The sequence below is a fragment of the Anomaloglossus baeobatrachus genome, chromosome 6 (genome assembly GCF_048569485.1).
Source record: "Anomaloglossus baeobatrachus isolate aAnoBae1 chromosome 6, aAnoBae1.hap1, whole genome shotgun sequence".
Classification (NCBI taxonomy): domain Eukaryota; kingdom Metazoa; phylum Chordata; class Amphibia; order Anura; family Aromobatidae; genus Anomaloglossus; species Anomaloglossus baeobatrachus.
The window spans coordinates 481832153-481849584 of record NC_134358.1 but is presented as its reverse complement, the minus strand read 5'-3'; the positions used below and the strand labels follow the sequence as shown (position 1 = coordinate 481849584).

The 17432-nt window shown below is 45.3% G+C and overlaps 1 protein-coding gene across 3 annotated transcripts in view; it reads right to left on the bottom strand.

Moving 5' to 3' along the window:
- HDAC9 (histone deacetylase 9) overlaps positions 1-17432 on the bottom strand; it is a 980770-nt gene that overhangs the window by 892110 nt on the left and 71228 nt on the right. The window lies entirely within an intron of this gene.

Sequence of the window (17432 nt, the reverse complement as noted above, 5' to 3'; positions counted from 1 at the left end):
TCTCCACTTTTTTCTCCACTTTTTCTCCTCTTATGCTCCACTTTTTCTCCTCTTAATCTCCACTTTTTCTCCACTTTTTCTCCACTTTTTCTCCACTTTTTTCTCCACTTTTTCTCCTCTTATGCTCCACTTTTTCTCCACTTTTTCTCCACTTTTTCTCCACTTTTTCTCCTCTTAATCTCCACTTTTTCTCCTCTTATGCTCCACTTTTTCTCCACTTTTTCTCCACTTTTTCTCCACTTTTTTCTCCACTTTTTCTCCTCTTATGCTCCACTTTTTCTCCACTTTTTCTCCACTTTTTCTCCACTTTTTCTCCACGTTTTCTCCACGTTTTCTCCACTTTTTTCTCCACTTTTTCTCCTCTTATGCTCCACTTTTTCTCCACTTTTTCTCCACTTTTTCTCCTCTTAATCTCCACTTTTTCTCCACTTTTTCTCCACTTTTTCTCCACTTTTTCTCCACTTTTTTCTCCACTTTTTCTCCACTTTTTCTCCTCTTATGCTCCACTTTTTCTCCACTTTTTCTCCACTTTTTCTCCACTTTTTCTCCTCTTATGCTCCACTTTTTCTCCACTTTTTCTCCACTTTTTCTCCTCTTATGCTCCACTTTTTCTCCACTTTTTCTCCACTTTTTTCTCCACTTTTTCTCCTCTTATGCTCCACTTTTTCTCCACTTTTTCTCCACTTTTTCTCCTCTTATGCTCCACTTTTTCTCCACTTTTTCTCCACTTTTTCTCCATTTTTTTCTCCACTTATTCTCCACTTTTTCTCCTCTTATTCTCCACTCTTTCTCCACTTTTTCTCCACTTTTTCTCCTCTTATTCTCCACTTTTTCTCCACTTTTTCTCCACTTTTTCTCCATTTTTTTCTCCACTTTCTCCACTTTTTCTCCACTTTTTTCTCCACTTTTTCTCCTCTTATGCTCCACTTTTTCTCCTCTTAATCTCCACTTTTTCTCCACTTTTTCTCCACTTTTTCTCCACTTTTTCTCCACTTTTTTCTCCACTTTTTCTCCTCTTATGCTCCACTTTTTCTCCACTTTTTCTCCACTTTTTCTCCACTTTTTCTCCACTTTTTCTCCTCTTAATCTCCACTTTTTCTCCTCTTATGCTCCACTTTTTCTCCACTTTTTCTCCACTTTTTCTCCACGTTTTCTCCACTTTTTTCTCCACTTTTTCTCCTCTTATGCTCCACTTTTTCTCCACTTTTTCTCCACTTTTTCTCCACGTTTTCTCCACGTTTTCTCCACTTTTTTCTCCACTTTTTCTCCTCTTATGCTCCACTTTTTCTCCACTTTTTCTCCACTTTTTCTCCTCTTAATCTCCACTTTTTCTCCACTTTTTCTCCACTTTTTCTCCACTTTTTCTCCACTTTTTCTCCACTTTTTTCTCCACTTTTTCTCCACTTTTTCTCCTCTTATGCTCCACTTTTTCTCCACTTTTTCTCCACTTTTTCTCCACGTTTTCTCCACGCTTTCTCCACTTTTTTCTCCACTTTTTCTCCTCTTATGCTCCACTTTTTCTCCACTTTTTCTCCACTTTTTCTCCTCTTAATCTCCACTTTTTCTCCACTTTTTTCTCCACTTTTTCTCCTCTTATGCTCCACTTTTTCTCCACTTTTTCTCCACTTTTTCTCCTCTTAATCTCCACTTTTTCTCCACTTTTTCTCCACTTTTTCTCCACTTTTTTCTCCACTTTTTCTCCACTTTTTCTCCTCTTATGCTCCACTTTTTCTCCACTTTTTCTCCACTTTTTCTCCTCTTATGCTCCACTTTTTCTCCACTTTTTCTCCACTTTTTCTCCACTTTTTCTCCTCTTATGCTCCACTTTTTCTCCACTTTTTCTCCACTTTTTTCTCCACTTTTTCTCCTCTTATGCTCCACTTTTTCTCCACTTTTTCTCCACTTTTTCTCCACTTTTTCTCCTCTTATGCTCCACTTTTTCTCCACTTTTTCTCCACTTTTTCTCCATTTTTTTCTCCACTTATTCTCCACTTTTTCTCCTCTTATTCTCCACTTTTTCTCCACTTTTTCTCCACTTTTTCTCCTCTTATTCTCCACTTTTTCTCCACTTTTTCTCCACTTTTTCTCCATTTTTTTCTCCACTTTCTCCACTTTTTCTCCACTTTTTTCTCCACTTTTTCTCCTCTTATGCTCCACTTTTTCTCCTCTTAATCTCCACTTTTTCTCCACTTTTTCTCCACTTTTTCTCCACTTTTTTCTCCACTTTTTCTCCTCTTATGCTCCACTTTTTCTCCACTTTTTCTCCACTTTTTCTCCACTTTTTCTCCTCTTAATCTCCACTTTTTCTCCTCTTATGCTCCACTTTTTCTCCACTTTTTCTCCACTTTTTCTCCACTTTTTCTCCTCTTATGCTCCACTTTTTCTCCACTTTTTCTCCTCTTAATCTCCACTTTTTCTCCTCTTATGCTCCACTTTTTCTCCACTTTTTCTCCTCTTATGCTCCACTTTTTCTCCACTTTTTCTCCTCTTATGCTCCACTTTTTCTCCACTTTTTCTCCATTTTTTTCTCCACTTTTTCTCCTCTTATGCTCCACTTTTTCTCCACTTTTTCTCCACTTTTTCTCCACTTATGCTCCACTTTTTCTCCACTTTTTCTCCACTTTTTTCTCCACTTTTTCTCCTCTTAATCTCCACTTTTTCTCCACTTTTTCTCCACTTTTTCTCCACTTTTTCTCCCCTTTTTTCTCCACTTTTTCTCCACTTTTTCTCCTCTTATGTTCCACTTATTCTCCACTTTTTCTCCACTTTTTCTCTACTTTTTCTATGGTCGGTCTACCCATTAGCTCTGCCATGCATAGTGTAGCTCTACACCTACTGCACATGTTACTTTATGATTGACATCTCTTTCGTACCAGAGCTGTCTAAGTCTACTCTGACCCCATATTTGTCATTACTATATTGTCCTTGTACTGTATTATGACATTTGTATCATGTGTTTCATTTCTTGCTGTGTTGCAATTTTTTTGCTGCATTCCAATTGTACCTCTACATTGTTCGAGTTTATGTTATTGTTCTCTCACTCTTATGTGATACTGATTATTGTCATTTTTCATGATTACATGCAGATAAGTCCAATCTGACGAAGACTCAGGCCGAAACGTCATTTGTAACTTGTTTTGGACAAAAACATATATGCTTATGAAAACAAAATTTTCTTAATACGGACCAATAAAGAGTGATTTTGCATTACTATCCGTTGTGACTTACTGACTTAGTCTGGGAGATATAGAGTGCCGAGGTTACTCACTAATTTTATCTATTATTACCTCTGAGCACCTATATACCAGTGAGCAGAGCTTCCTCTACAGTAGTTCTCCTGATTAGGCATGCCCTTACCTCATGAGCAGGGCATTGCAGCTTTGGTAGCAACCATTACGACATGGACTCTGCTGCTGTGGACCCGGGGAGAGTGAGTGCAGATTCATTGCACCCACACTCCTCACATGAAGGGTCCGCACTCCTAGAAAATGGGGGATACGTTCCCTGAGTGTCTCCCCCCCATATTCTAGACGGTCCAGAGTCGTCGTGGGACCCCTTTATTTTTTTTCTTACAATAAATTGGTGAAAGAGGAAATGTTTTGGGGACTGTTTTTTCAAATAAATTTCTTTTGTCGATTTTTTGTTTTTGTTAGTACTGACAGTTTATGATGTTGGGTATCTAATAGACGCCATGACATCACAAACTGCTGGGCTTGATCTCAGGTGACTTTACAGCTAGTATCAACCCGATTTATTACCCCGTTTGCCACTGCACCAGGGCACGGGATGAGCTGGGGTGAAGCGCCAGGATTGGCGCATCTAGTGGATGCGCCACGTCTGGGGTGCCTGCGGCCTGCTATTTTTAGGCTGTGAAGGCCCAATAACTATGGACCTTCCCACCCTGAGAATACCAGACCACAGCTGTCCGCTTTACCTTGGCTGGTGATCCAATTTGGGGGGTCCCCTACTTTTATTGTGTAATTATTAATATTTATAAAATAATTATAAAAAAGAGCCTGAGGGGACCTCCACATTGGATCCCCAACCACGGTAAAGCTGCCAGCTGTGGTTTTCAGGCTACAGCCGTCTGCTTTACCCTAGCTGGCTATCAAAAATGGGGGGACCCAACGTAATTTTTTTTTTTTAACTATTTTTTAAATAGAAAAAATTAATGGGCTTCCCTGTATTTTGATTGCCAACCAAGGTAACGGCAGGCAGATGGGGGTGGCAACCCATAGCTGTCTGCTTTATCTGCGCTGAGAATCAAAAATACCGCGGAGCGCTACGTCATTTTTTTAAAGATTTATTTTTACAGCACTGTGATGTCCAGCAATCAAAATACAGGGAAGCCCATTTTATTTTTAGTTATTTAAATAAATAATTAAAAAAAATATATGTTAGCTCCCACTGCATTTTTTGTATTGCTAGCTAAGGGTAATCCAAGCAGCTACTGGCTGCTAACCCCCACTGCTTGGTGTTACCTTCACTGGCAATGGAAAATCCAGGGAAGCATTTTTTTTTTTTTTTGCCAAAAAGCTACAAAAAAAGGACGTGAGCTTCGCCATATTTTTGTATGCTAGCCAGGTATAGCAGGCAGGTGCTGGAAGAGTTGGATACAGCGCCAGAAGATGGCGCTTCTATGAACATGCCATTTTCTGAGGTGGCTGCAGACTGCAATTCGCAGCAGTGGGGCCCAGAAAGCTCAGGCCAACCGGTGGTGCGGATTCCAATCCCAGCTGCCTAGTTGTACCTGGCTGGACACAAAAATGGGGCAAAGCCTACGTCATTTGTTTTCTAATTATTTCATGAAATTCATGAAATAATAAAAAAAGGGCTTCCCTTTATTTTTGGTTCCCAGCCGGGTACAAATAGGCAACTGGGGGTTGGGGGCAGCCGTACCTGCCTGCTGTACCTGGCTAGCATACAAAAATATGGCGAAGCCACATAATTTTTTCAGGGGGCAAAAAACTTCTGCATACAGTCCTGGATGGAGTATGCTGAGCCTTGTAGTTCTGCAGCTGCTGTCTGTCTGTATGGAGAAGAGCAGACAGCAGCTGCAGAACTACAAGGCTCAGCATACTCCATCCAGGACTGTATGCAGAAGTTTTTTGCCCACCAAAAAAATGACGTGGGCTTCGCCATATTTTTGTATGCTAGCCAGGTACAGCTGGCAGCCACGGGCTGCCTCCAACCCCCAGTTGCCTATTTGTACCCGGCTGGGAACCAAAAATATAGGGAAGCCCGTTTTTTTTAATTATTTCACTTATTTCATGAAATAATTAAAAAACAAATGACGTGGGCTTCGCCCTATTTTTGTGTCCAGCCGGGTACAACTAGGCAGCTGGGGATTGGAATCCGCAGCACAGGTTAGCCCGAGGTTTGTGGGCGCCTCTGCTGCGGATTTCAGTCCGCAGCCGTCCCAGAAAATGGCGCTCTCATAGAAGCGCCATCATCTGGCGCTGTATCCAACTCTTCCAACAGCCCTGGAGCCGGGTGGCTTGTTGGGTAATCATGAGTTAATACTGGCTTTGTTTTACCAGCCAGTATTAAGCCAGAGATTCTTAATGTCAGGCACGTTTGACCCGGCCATTAAGAATCTCCAATAAAGGGTTAAAAAAAGACACCACACAGAGAAAAAATACTTTAATAGAAATAAATACACAGACACATTAGAGACTCCATCTTTATTACCCCTGTCAGCCCTCCACGATCCTGCTCTTCTGTCTTCTTTCTTTCTAGTGTAGTAGTAGTGACGATTGTAGTGAGGGGCATCACTTGGGGCTGGGGAACCTCCATCCTAACTACAATGCTCACTACAATCGGGAAGCAGCGTGCAGCCTTCACTCCGTGAGTGATCACTGCTGGCTGCTAGCGGTAACGCTGACAGACGCGTTACCATAGCAACGGTGCTCCCGGAGCTGCGGTTAGCGGTGACGTCACCGCTAACTGCGTTGCTATGGCAACGGTGATCTCCGTTAATGACCGGCTGTGTCAGCCGGTCCCTAACGGAACGGGGAGTCGACCGTGTGCTAGAGCATGTCGCCGGTACACGGCGATACACATATGTGCACCGTGTACCGGAGAGATGCACTCGCAGGTCCTACATGACGTGTCATAGTCATGTGACCAGTCTGTAGCCAATGAGATAATAGCCACGTGACTGGTCACATGGCTATTTTGACGTCACGATAGGTCCTGCTTCTCTGCTGGCAGTGCAGGTCACCGGGAGGATTCAGCGATCATCGGATGGAATAGCGGCAGGAGACAGAGTGCAGAAGGGATCGCGAGGACCGGTAAGTGTTATGGCAATGTTTATTAACTGCTTGTGTACATTTATAATGCATTTTTATGTGTTTGTGATTGCCTCCCATTATAGCCTATACGTTCGAGTTCGGTTCGTCGAACGTTCGACGAACCGAACTCGAACGGGACCCCCGTTCGGCGAACCGGCCTCGAGCCGAACCGGGACCGGTTCGCTCATCTCTACTAATGACCGCACGGGAGCGGGCCTGCGGCCGCACGGGAGGCTGATGACCGCACGGGAGCGGGCCTGCGGCCGCACGGGAGAGGGCCTGCGGCCGCACGGGAGACTGATGACCGCACGGGAGACTGATGACCGCATGGGAGACTGATGACCGCAGTCTCTATATTTATGTATAAATGTGTTTCCACTTTACTTCCGGGTGGAGCTGTACAATTCATATACAGTCACCCAGAAAATGGCAACACATTACTATGAAATACACCTCATCCCCTTTTGGGTGCAGTGTAACACCCAAAAGGGGAGGAGAATAGGCATGTCATTTAGTGACTGCCCAAATTTGCAGCTATCATAATTCTACTAAGGATTACTATAGCTTTTGGATGTGTACACAGGAAGATGCTCCCCCTACTGGCAATTATAAGTATTTTTAATACAAAAATTTTTTTTTACATATTTAAAAGTTCAATTACATTAAGAAAACAGTTGTTACACAATTCTAATAATATTGTTTGCAGATTTGGCCTACAAAAAAAAATAACAAAAAAATTAGACGATACAGTCCCTTTAAAAGATAAGTAGCTATGATGTTTGGTATGGTGCCCCCTAGTGTTAGTATTCCTGGCCGTTGTGTCCATCCTACTAGCCCTCTACTGGCCAAGCATGCGCGGTTCACAAAGCAGAGTCAGACACGCCACACAATTATGCTTTTGGGTTGCACAGACAGGCTTGGGCGTCAATCAGCTGTGCTCTTGATAGTAATCGGGCTTGCAGGGGTTAATTTTTGCTTGCCTGGGGATTACTACTTGAGTCACATGTTGCAGGAGTCCTATCACAGTTTCCTCCCCCCTTTTTAAGATGATAGAGGATGGTCTCCAATGATGATGATGGCTTTATGTGATCCCAGTCCTTGTGCTTTGATATCCAGTTGCTGGTGAACTATGTGCTATTTGGTGTGTTGTGGAAATACTATTACTGTCTGATTATTTCCTCCCTTCCTTGAGATTCCTCCTGAGCACATAATATTGTCTATACCTCTGTGAGTGATTAATGTGAGTTTGAATTGTGTTTTTTTCCCCGTCTGTTTATTTGTGTTGATTAATCATGCCTGTCCTGACCCTCTCCTGGGTGGAGGGAGGGGTCAACTAGATCAGGGTTGTTCAGGAGCTCAGGTAAGGAAGGCAGCCCAAACATCATCACCTTCAGACGTATCTTTGGGATTAGGGTCAGCCAGGGTTTCCCTAGCCTGAGGGCCAGTTTAGGCTTCCCTGTTCCTAGTGATCTCGTCACACCCCATGACATTGCCAGAACATTTGCCATCTTTGGCAAAGGAGATTTCTCCATTGCCCAGGAGCATCCATGGCTTTGCAGGAAAGTTGGAAAGTTTGATAGTGTGAATAATTATATATCATGTACCAGAAACATTCCATCTACACTCCCTGACAGAAGGTCTGTCGCTTATCCATGTTATGTAAATAAAAGCTTAGAACCTGACTTTAAATTCATCCATTGGTTTTATAAATTACTCTTTTGAAAGCTGAACTTCTGTCAGGGAGTGTATAGGCAGTCCTCGACTAATGAACATCCGACTTACCTATAACTCAGTTATGAACATAAGAGTTAAAAAACTAACACTTAATCGCTCACCTCTCCTGCTTCCACACGTCGCTGTCCAGTTCTCTTCTACCTGCACAACATCATGACCTAACAACACACAGTGACTTCCGAACCCAGGACATGGTTGGAAGTCCAATCAGATACTTGAGCTTGCTTGCTGAGCTGTCAGTGAGTTGAATAACACTCAGTTGTCCAATCTGGTTCTGATAGGTGCTGAGTTGTTCAGGTGTTTCATGTTCCCCTTGATGTCCAGCTATTTAGCTGTTTAGCTGAGCAGTCTTTCCCAGTCCGTATGTTCTGTTGGCCTGCATTCCTGTGCTCTGCTTGTTCTGATTATTACTCTCCCTCCCCAGACCTTTGCCTGACTACTCCTCAGTTTATTCCCTGTATCCATGCATCTCCTACTGGTATTCTGCCCCAAACTGTTACCTGATTACATCTCAGTTTACTACTTGCATCCACCATGATCTCTTCTGGTATTTGACCCAGGATTATGTGACTAACCTGCCTCCAGATTTGCCCGTGAGTACGTGAATAGGATCACATTGGTGACTCCTGTGTCGTCACCTGTGTAGAGATGTACCTGTCTTTGTAATTATGCCTCTGCTGATAAGGAGCCTGCTGAAAATTGAATCTGAAAGCATAGTAAGTATGAGTTTAAAAAAAAAACAATTGCTAGCGTGACAATTGTATGATTACTCATTTTGTTTTTTTAGTAAAGAATGTGATATGAAAAAAATGCCAAAAACTTTACAAACACATGTAAACCAAAACTTTGATTTATACATTAGTTGATTTTCCCTTCTCTTTCACACTTTAGGGATTTTGCTTTCCTATAAGTCATTTGCGTTTTGCAAATGAACATTTTCCAATTTGTCTTCTGATCTGCAAATGTGGATATAGAAAGAAATCTGATAATTTGATTTGGATTGCTAAGGTGGAAGAGGCTGACCTGGCGTTATGAAGTGGTTCATATATTGCATTCTTTAACGAGACAGAGATAAACTCTGAGAAAAGAGAAAAGCACCGTTTGTAAAATCCTATTTTTAGATATTGCAAAGACGAAAAAGAGATTCAGCCACTTAGGTGATCAGTCTTAGCAGTATTACTGCGATGTACAATCTGTATCTGTCTTTTATTCCAGATTTCAGCAGAACAGTAATTCTATTCTGATTTAGCTGGCATCAAACAAAGCCGCTAATTAAAGGATTGCTTCTTTTTCTCTCTAGTAAACAAAATTGCTGATTTTAATACTTGGTTAAATGCTTTGTGTTTCTCTAGTGGTAAGAAATGCACAAATATTTATGTGCCTAACAGCCTGAGAAATCCAAACAAGTCTGCAAAGAAACTATATAGCAAACATTGCCTCCTATCATTATTCAGTTTTCTTTTACTTGAAGTAATGTAAAATTGGAATTGTCTTCATGGGCAAAACCAGGTAGTCACACACACTAGGCCCCCGCATAACACCATCCCACAAAGGGTTACACACAGCCGACAAAATCCTAGTCACCCCCCCCAGGGTAGGACAGGCACACCACTGAGCTGGACGAGGCGGATGAGAAACTTCCACCTAGGGGTCTGCAGAACCCGGGGCGGGAAAACAGTAGAGTGAAGTCTTCTGAGGCCGAAAACGAAACTAAGAGACTCGCAAAAGGTCTGCTCACAAAAAACCAAGGGGGAAAAGAGGGAAGATGTTCGCTCCCAATGTTGATGGCGGAGCAGTGGCACTCGCGAACGTGGCGGATGACGGAGAAGCGGCAGCTCCCGCTCCGGTCGCAGGAGCGATGGACCCTTGGGCCCCAGTAGCGACTCAGCTAGCGGTGACCCACCGGCAGCAGGAAGGATGTCGGCTCCGGCAGTCTTCCTGGCCATGACAGGGATGGCCCGGCCCAGAAAACCCTTTGGCCGCAGGCTCGGAGTCGGAGGCGACGGATGAGAGTAACTCCGGTACCAGCTGAATACATCACGCGAAATGGCGGAAATGTATACCGTATGGCGTTATCATCCCGGACCTACCACATGTTGGAGGTATACGAAATGGAGGCAGATTCCACTTCCGAGGATGAGGCCCCATCTGCCGTAGGGGGAGTGGTGGTGCCGGTCTGCTGGAACTGTGAGCTGCTCGGGCACTTTGCCAGTGCCTGCCCTGGAGGTGCCCAGCCTTGGAGAGACCGGGGTCCGCGATAAGTTACAAGTTGCAAGTTTCAAGTTAAAGTTGACTGTTTAAAACCCGTCACCCTTGTTGAATGTCCTCATGTTCTGGAGGAGGCCATCTGCACCGTAGGTGGAAGGTGGCAGGGCAGTTGAAGAAATTGACTGTTTAGAGCTCCGTTCTTGTTGAACGTCTTCCTCCTGCTTCTTGAAGTAAAGATGCCATCAGGAGTTGGAGCTCCTGGTGGAGGATGGAGCCATGCTTGGAGGAGCAGTTGTACCTGCACCGTCGGCAGTAGGAAGAAGGGGTCTTTTGGACAGTGAAGCACCGTGAGCGAAGGTTGCAGTGGGGACCCGGCCTGCTAGGGCGGTGGTCTTGTGGGAACGCTGCAGGAGGCTGCAACAGCAGCAAAATTTAAGTGTTTTAAACCAACTATCTTCTTGTTGCACACAGCGCAGTCTCTGGAAAGGCTGATTGGAGGAAGGGCCTGTGGTAGAGTAGGTCGAGGCCCAGTCACTAATGCAACCGGTGGCTAACCTCCAGGCCAGGGGTCCCTCCGGACTTGGGGTCCTTGAAATGGACTGTCGGGTAAGGAACTTTTTACCCGACCCGTGTGGGCGTCACCTGGACCTATTCCTGGACTTGGGAAAAGGGGTGTGCACCAGTGTTAGCGGTGGCACCTGGGAACAGGTTGTTTTGGGTGGAGGCAATGAAAAGGTGTCCCGTTCTGTCCCATTCCGTTTGCAACGTTTAAAAATTGTGCCTCCCATAAAGGGAAGAAATGTGCTTTTGTGTATTAATGTTATTATACTTGTAATACCTTTTTCTTATTTCAGTTCCGGTTACAATAAACGGTGGTGGTCGGACAGCCCGCGGACGGTCTGTATTCAACCAAGGGGGAATGTTATGCCCTGGCAAAACCAGGTAGTCACACACACTAAGTCCCCGCTTAACACCGTCCCACAAAGGGTTACACACAGCCGACAAAATCCTAGTCACCCCCACAGGGTAGGACAGGCAACCAGTGAGCCGGACGAGGTGAATGAGAAACTTCCACCTAGGGGTCTGGAGAACCTGGGGCGGGAAAACAGTAGAGTGAAGTCTAAGTCTGGAGTGGAGTGGAGTAGTTGAGAGGAGTGGAAGTTCAAGTGCAAGCCAGAGTGGAAAGTCGTCGGGGTAGGAGCCCCGGCGTGCTGGCTAGGTGGCAGATGGTGGTCAGTGACAAACAGGAGATGGGAAGATGGCTGTCGGAGATTCGAGGTGGACCGGGGCAGGGTTGGAGCCCGCCGGTACCGACACCGGAGAACCGACCCGGAAACTGTGCACAGAGAGGGTACTTGGACCCTGAAGCAAGGACCGGAACCAACAGCCTAGCTAATTAACCAATTGAGGGCAGGATTACAGGTCCTGTCCCAACCAAAGTCCCAAAAGCAGACAACAGCCCACCGCGGGGGATAGGGCAATCGCCAGGGCCCGGTAGATCCCAAGGGCCAGCGTCAGTGGGTACGGCTCCGACCCGTAGTTTTGGGAGCAGGCTTCCATGTTCCATACCGGAGAGCCCAAAGAGAACTCACAGTAGTGCAGAGGAAAGTGACACAGACCATCAGCCTGGGTGTGGGACCCAAATGCACCCGGCTGCGGCGGCCGGCCACCACCACCTTGGTTTACCACTGGACTCGTCTGAATTAATTTAATCATGAGTAAACTGAGACTCCCTGGTCTGACCAGGCGCATCGGCCCCTGCCATCACCGTCCCCTGCATCGAGTCACTGGCGCCGGGGCAACCATCCCTACCCACGGAGGAGTTAACAACCAGCTGCCATCCCATCGCCCCCGGGTGCCCCACAACAGCAGCGGTGGTGCCACACTTCACCACACACTGTGTGTGGCGTCACAGACAGTTAACAGCAAATCCCGTACAAATACGTCCCCTTTTATTTGAAGTGTCCGCGTGACCCCCGGGTCTGGAAGAATCTCTCGAGCCACACTGCGGATCCAGATCCGAGCAGCCCGGCTGCTGGCACAGGGGCGGCACACATCTATGACACACCAAGGTCAAAACTCCATTTCTTTGGGTGACGATGAAGAACAATGTTAGGTACCAACTGCCTTTCTTTTCTACATGGGTTGGAAAGTATTGGAAAAATGAGTGCCTGTTTTTGCTAATATTTGGGGGAGTGTTACTTGAAGTATAAATCTTCCAGATTGTTTAGATATACCTACTGGTTGATTGCTACATCCAATATGCCATAGTCATAGAAAAAGACATGAACTGAACATCTAAAAATCATAGTGTGATCTAGTGCCGCTAGGCAAAAATTTATATACCTGAACACGAGGTTCTTGGTTTAATATTCTGATCAGACTATATATAGCCCACTGCCACGTCACGGTGAACCTCTGAGTGGGTCCCTAACTTATTTGAAGCCTTAAAGGTGCGGCACCTTGTGCCGACCACCTCCACAGCAACAGTGCACCAGCAGGGTAGGTGACCAGGTGCCTCACAACACCCATGCTGCAAGGCTGAGCTCCCATGACTCCAGGCCACACTACCACACATGCCCCGCAGCGGTGGTGGGCACGTGGTGCTGCACCTTTAAGGCTTCAAATAAGTTAGGGACCAACTCAGGGGTTCTCTGTGACATGGCAGTGGGCTTCACACAATCTGATCAGAATGTTAAACCAAGAACCTCATGTTCAGGTATATAATTTTTTGCCTAGCAGCAATAGATCAAAGTATGCTTATTGGAGGTGCGGCCATATCTTTTCTCCAGCTATGTTGATTGCTACATCCAAAACCCAGTACAGTAAGCGTCAAAGGGCATCTACTCACCGAATTTGTTGGAAGGAAGATGCTTCAGGACGCACTGACGTCTCTTGTCCTGTAGAGTTTTTTGGTGAGTTTTTTGCAACTTGTTGATAATTTCCTAAGCAATTTTTGTTCACCAATATTTTTTTTTACTTATATTTTATAAACTAATAAGCTGCTTCCAAGCAAAAGCTGCCTAAAGAATGGTTGGGTCACTTACTTTTACCACTTCACCTCCTTAGAGACCTGAAGCCGTTAAATAAGACTCCAAAGACAGAAGTTATAAACATCAAGTCATTTTAAAATATAAATGAATATGTTATTTTCTTTTTAGCTTTTATTTAGTCTTTTTTCAGACAACTTATGGAGTGTACCCACTCGAAAAGATGCTGGATGCACATGCTCAAAAAGCCCTTTATCTTCTTTGTATTACAAGCATTCAAGCAGTAAATGCTGAATTATCTCCTGGTGTATGCTGTATGACTCACTGATATCATACATTTTGATTAATTTTGTTGCAATAGTGTGACTATATTTAACTCTTTCCTGACGTGAAATAATAGTACGCCACAGGTCTGGTCCATTATAAGCAGCGAACTGAGGAACGGAGCCTGCACCCTACCAGGGAGATGCTTGGTATTTTACATAGCCAACATCTTCCTTTGACAGCAGCGGTCTCTACTTTTTGACTATTGAACTATCTCTGACACTGGCACTTAAATAGCACAACTGTCTGCAGTGGTGTCCACTAGCTTTAAGCAGGCCCAAGCAATACAACCGCAGGGAGCTGAAGGGTTGCCATGGCAGCAGGAGGCCTGGTAAAGGCTCCCATGGCTGCCATCTTTGCCCTCTTGTGAGGTCGAGCCTGTGGCTGAGCATTGCAGCAGTATAAATACATTATATATTATAAGGTTCATATCTAAGTAATATATTTTATTAACGAAAAATCCTTTTATTCTCACTTATCATATTTCTCTGAATGTACTGCTAAAATATGTCTTCAATGAAGGTGAGCGAGGTGTCAGATAATATTTGGTGCCTATAAAAGTATATAGAGACAGGAGGAAGAAAAAACTAGGGAGAAAATACTGATAAAATATGCAGGATACAAGTCACATAATAGTCAGAAATTCTTTTCCTCTTGTAAATGTGACGCCCCTGGACTATCGGGTCGTCACAGGGTATTGCACAATCTACACTCCCGTGCAGTATCCACCTCCCTCTTGGTTATGGGTCCCTAACCAAATGGTGTTGCCTACATCAGCTAATCAAATCCTAGCTACACCCTGCACCATACCCACCAGACACACAAGTGGACAGCTTGAGTGGAATAGAGTCGCCCACTTGAGGGGTCAGGAAGGGGAGGTGAGGAGTGTAGTGAGTAGTCAGTAGGAGTTAGTGAGTGGAGGCTATAGAGTAGCCCTCGAGCTGTGAGGAGCTCTGAGGAGGCCGGAAGCGGGGACTCGTATAAGAAGACTGTCTAGGTGGCAGACGGTGGTCTGGGCCTAGAGAAGTTGGACTCCCGGTCACAGGGGATCGTGGCAAGGGGCATGGATCTGTCGAGCAGGACAACCGGCGGCCTTGCACCATCACCGGGTTGGGACCAAGGGATAACGCGGTACGTGGACCCTAGGTCGGGAAGTAGCTGCATGCAACCCGATAATTTACCCGTGGAGAACAGAGCCTTCAAGATTCGTTCCCAAATGCTCCAAAATCGGGGTACTAGCGCACCAAGGGGGATAGGACTTTCCACCCAAAACGGTCCAAAAAATCCCAAGCGTGATCCCTGAGAGAAAGGTCCCACACTTAGCCATAGTGGGGAGCGGGACCTGGCAAGTTTCACACTACTGGGACCACCAGAGAAGTAAACTTAGTGCCAGGAGGAAGGTTACGGATCATCAGGCAGCGTCATTGGGGACGGGACCCGAACTAGCTCCCCTCAGCGGCAGCGGTGTCCAGAGATTTGGTTTACTTGGTTGTCGGTGTCTGCTTAATGGTGAGTACAAGAGTGATCCCTGCATCCCACGGCCTTATTCCTCACACACCGAGTCCCGGGGCATTCCCCCCCTACCTGTGAAGGGTCCTAACACCTTGCTGCCCCGTTCCATCTTCCCCAGGTACTCCCAAATGCAGCGGTGGTACTTCTAATTACCACACACCATGGGTGGCGTCATGAACTTTACAATCCCTTGTAAATACCCCCTTCATTTGAGTGGCCACACGACCCCCGGGTCCGGAGACCCTCGAGCCACTGAGAACTCGGATCCGAGCAGCTCATCTGCTGCCATGGGGGCGGCACATAAACATACAACGACTCTTTTTCATATGAGTCCCATCATCCCAGTTAGACCCTGTGCGCACGCTGCATTTTTTGCTGCATTTTTGCCACATTTTTTGGGTGCAGTTTGTAGCCCATAACTGCATGCATTTCCTTCCCCAGCAAAGTCTATGAGAATTCAGAAAGGCACGTTGTTTAATTTTGCCTTGCAGTTTTGGATGCAGAAAAAATAAGCATTATGGCAATTCTTTGGGTGTTTTTGACCTGCGCTTTGCCATTGAAAACAGTTAACCCCTTCAGCCCCGGGGCACTTTCCGTTTTTGCGTTTTTGTTTTTTGCTCCCCTTCTTCCGAGAGCCGTAACTTTTTTATTTTTCCGTCAATCTTGCCATATGAGGGCTTGTTTTTTGCGGGACAAGTTGTACTTTTAAATGAAACCATAAGTTTTACCATATGGTGTACTGGAAAAAAGCAAAAAAATTCCAAATGCGGAAAAATTGCAAAAAAAGTGTGATGGCACAATAGTTTTTGGGATGTTTTATTCACGGTGTTCACTATATGGTAAAACTGATGTATGGGTATGATGCCTGAGGTCGGTGCGAGTTTGTAGACACCAAACATGTATAGGTTTACTTGTATCTAAGTGGTTAAAAAAATTCACAAGTTTGTCCAATAAAAGTGGCGCATATTTTGCGCCATTTTCCAAAACACGTAGCGTTTTTATTTTTTGGGCTCTATGGCTCAGTGATGGCTTATTTTTTGCGTCTCGAGCTGACGTTTCTAATGGTACCACTTTTGCGCAGATGCTACGTTTTGATCGCCCGTTATTGCCTTTTGCGTAAAACTTGCGGCGACCAAAAAAAGTAATTTTGGCGTTTGGAATTTTTTTGCCACTACGCCGTTTACCAATCAGATTAATTCATTTTATATTTTGATAGATCGGGCATTTCTGAACGCGGCGATACCAAATATGTGTATATTTATTTATTTTTTAACCCTTGAATTTTCAATGGGGGGAAAGGGGGGGATTTGAACTTTTAGGTTTTTTTGTTTTTTTTTTATTTTTAAAACTTTTCTTTTACTTTTTTTTTTATTTTACTAGTCCCCCTAGGGGGCTATAGCGATCAGCAATCCGATCGCTATTATCTATCTGCTGATCACAGCTATACAGCTGTAAACAGCAGATACAGTCATTTTCTTTTTCCCTCTATTCCGTGCCGAGGGAAAACGAAAGTGAAAAATCATAGCTGCAGGCGTCATCACATGACCCTGTGCTATGATGGCAACTACCGATAGTCACGTGATAGACCACGTGACCGGTGGGGGCGGCGGTAAGTAAAAAACATGGCCGCGCGCATTTAGATCTTGCTGCCAGACTTTGGCAGCAAGATTTAAGGGGTTAATGGCCGCGGGTGGAAGCGATTCCACCCGCGGGTAGCAGGCACACATGTCAGCTGTTGAAAACAGCTGATATGTGTACCGACCGCCGCCGCCTGCCCGCGGCAGGGGTCGGGGCTTAACGGGACACGCTCCATAACGGATATATCCGTCCATGGTCGTGAAGGGGTTAAAAAACGCACGGGTAAAAACGCACCCAAAAATGCATCGAAACACAGCAAAAATGCATGTGTTTTCTCGATGCGTTTTTTGGCCAGAAGTGCAATTTTCTCCCAGAGGGTGCGTTTATCACTGAAGGGACAAAATTGCAGTGTGCACACATAGCCTTAAGGGTGCTTTACACGCTGCGACATCATTACCGATGTATCGTCAGGGTCACGTCGTTAGTGACGCACATCCGGCGCCGGTAGCGACATCGCAGCATGTGACACCAAGGAGCGATGATCAACAATCGCAAAATCGTTCCAAAATGGTGATCGTTGACACGTCGCTCCTTTCCTTAATATCGCTGCTGCCACAGGTACGATATTGTTCGTTGTTCCTGTGGCATCACACATCGCTATGTGTGACACTGCAGGAACGACGAACATCTCCTTACCTGCTTCCACCGGCAATGCGGAAGGAAGGAGTTGGGCGGGATATTATGCTTCTATTGGCCAGCCGCTTAGTGACGCCGCAGTGACGTCGCTATGACG